The following is a 2,847-nucleotide window of genomic DNA, read 5'->3' on the forward strand; positions in this document are numbered from 1 at the left end:
TCAGGATAATAGAGAACATGATAAAACCAGTGGATTTCATGATCATGGGCCCACTGTTGCATAGTACAGGAGTAATTGTGAATTGTACATAGGTAACACTAAGGAAGATAGTTAGCTAATACTTCTATGGTGCTTGTTTCTTTTGATTTCCTTTTATTTTCTGTATCTTTTTTTTTTCAGAGTTGCCACCACGTGCACTTTATTGAATCCACTATGGACAGATATGTGAAGGTAACATTTGCATACGCGTAGGGTAAAGGGTCGAGGCTTGAGCCTGGGGGAGGGGTGGGGAGCGGGGCAGATGTGGACCTTGGAGCACAGGGCAGCTAGAATCCAGAATGGGGTGTTCTTTGTGCAAATGACTGAAAGACTGCCACAGAAGTGGTAGAGAAAATAATGGTGCAGATAATGACCATAAGGACGCTGAAGATCAGGGAGCTGATATTCAGGCACTTGGCAGTGGAGGCATAGGCCTGGGCTCCAATCACATCGCCCACCATCTTCCTGTCCCTAGACTTCACAGAGTAGGCATAGGCAATGAAGCCCAGGCAGCAGGCGTTGAAGAAGAGTGTATTGAACAGGGACCAGACCACATGGTCAGGTACCGACACCTGACACCTCTCTGGGCATGTTGATCACGGTGGTCCTCACAACAGCTGACTTGTTGGGTTTCCCCAGCTCAGTCACCCTGTACTCCTCTTTGATTGTCTCATAGCTTGGAGGAAGTCCGGCATTGGTGGGCAAGAAGGCTTGAGAATTATGGCTCATGATACTGACTCTGGAACAATCGCCCGGTCTGAAGGATGGCTGCTGCTATCCTGGTTCTGTAGACCCGCCTATTTTCTGTATCTTAATTCTTAGGGATTTCCCACATTATGGAGGAGCTTTTGAACGGCAGAAACTGATAAAATTGAAAACTTTTAGTAAATTTTTGATGCTTCTAGAACCATCCCATACCTGGTGATTTACTTCGTTGTGATCACTTTTTAAAAAGTCTACCAGTATGTACTGGAGTGTGGTTAAGAGAATTTGCTGCTCTTTCAGAGGACCCTGGTTTAATTCCTAGCACCCACATGGTTCACAACCATCTGAAACTCCAGTTCTAAGGGATCTGGTTCTACGGGGTTTTCTGGCTTCCAAAGGTACCTGCATGCATATGATACATATGCATCTACTTAAAGCACACACACAAACATAAAATAGTTAATTCTTCTTTTAAATTTTGTTCTTGCTAGTACAATACTACTGGCAATCTCACCCTACACCCTTGGAAAAAAGGTGATCTTCCTGCCTGAGTATACTTTTTAGCTCTACAGATGCCTTCTGCACAGAAGGGTGAATTTGAAGACCTCTAAGTAGCCTTTACATCCATGTTTATGTATATACAGAAGGTATATGATATATTTGAAGTCTTACTATTTATTACTTTTTAAACAGCAATGGAATTTTTAGTGAAGGTTGTATAGAATCAAAAAAGCAAAATATAATCCATTTCAGTCCTATAAACATAAGAAGAGTGTACTGGCTAGTTTTGTGTCAACTTGACACAGCTGGAGTTATTACAGAGAAAGGAGCTTCAGTTGAGGAAATGCCTCCATGAGATCCAACTGTAAGGCATTTTCTCAATTAGTGATCAAGGGGGAAAGGCCCCTTGTGGGTGGGATCATCCCTGGGCTGGTAGTCTTGGTTCTATAAGAGAGCAGGCTGAGCAAGCCAAGAGACAACCAGGCAGTAATATACATCCCTCCATTGGCCTCTGCATCAGCTCTTGCTTTCTGACCTGCTTGAGTTCCAGTCCTGACTTCCTTGGTGATGAACAGCAATGTGGAAGAGTAAGCCGAATAAACCCATTCCTCCCCAACTTGCTTCTTGGTCATGATGTTTGTGCAGGAATAGAAACCCTGACTAAGACAAATTGGCACCAGCAGAGTGGGGTATTCCTGTGACAACCTGACCATGTTTTGGGGAGGACTGTGGAAGGACTTTGGAACTTTGGGCCAGAAGATCCATTCGCTGTTAAGAACTCTGTGAAATGCTGTGTAGGAGCTTGGAAGATAATGTTGAGAACAGTGCAGAAAATGGAGGCCTGGCTTGTGAAATTTCAGAGGGAAAATTAAAGACTCTTTTCAGGGTCATTGCTATTTTGGATTGTGAAGATTCTGTGGTTCTGGTTAGCTGGGGCTAAAGAATCGACTGTGATTAACAAGATACCAGAACTACTAAAGTAAAACCTTTGCATTACTGGGACTATTGATGCTGGTTAGCTGGAGCTAAGAAATTAGTGGTGATTAAGAAGAGATCAGCATCACTGAGGTGAAATCTTCTGGGAAGTGTTTTCTGAGAGCACAGAGGCTGTGTTCCAGAGATAGCCAAGTTGTACCTTGTGCTGTGGATGGACTTAATAATGTGTAAGACTCACCCAGGTGGTACTGGTTTTGAAGGCATGAAGGGGTCATGCAGAGCAGCTGAGGCTCAGCACTGTGAAAGGCCATGGAAGGCCATTGGTGAAGGTGCAGCCTCAGTTGCAATTGACAGCCCAGGACTGAAGGGGTCATGCAGTGTTTTGGAGATGCCAGTACCATGAGATGACCACTAAGAGCAGCATCAGTGGAGTACAGGCATCTGGAGCCTAGAGGACAATGTGTGTGCTACAAAGGGCATGGCTGGAGAAGTGATCCAAGCCCTTGGAGGAGCCCAGAAGATCGTGAGTTGGATCCCAGACATCGGATGGTTGGAGATTGATTTTAGTTTTCGATTGTGACTGTGCCCTGATATTGTTCCCTCTTGAAGGAAGTTTTTTAGTGAAGCCCACAGTTAAGAGACTTTTAATTGTAAAGACTTTGGATT

General features: G+C 44.2%; 1 pseudogene; it reads right to left on the reverse strand.

The window, feature by feature from the left end:
* Positions 1-288: 288 nt before the first annotated feature.
* On the reverse strand, positions 289-768 carry Gm8144 (annotated as a pseudogene).
* Positions 769-2,847: the final 2,079 nt, after the last annotated feature.

The sequence above is a fragment of the Mus musculus genome, chromosome X (assembly GCF_000001635.26).
Source record: "Mus musculus strain C57BL/6J chromosome X, GRCm38.p6 C57BL/6J".
NCBI classification, from domain to species: Eukaryota; Metazoa; Chordata; class Mammalia; order Rodentia; family Muridae; genus Mus; species Mus musculus.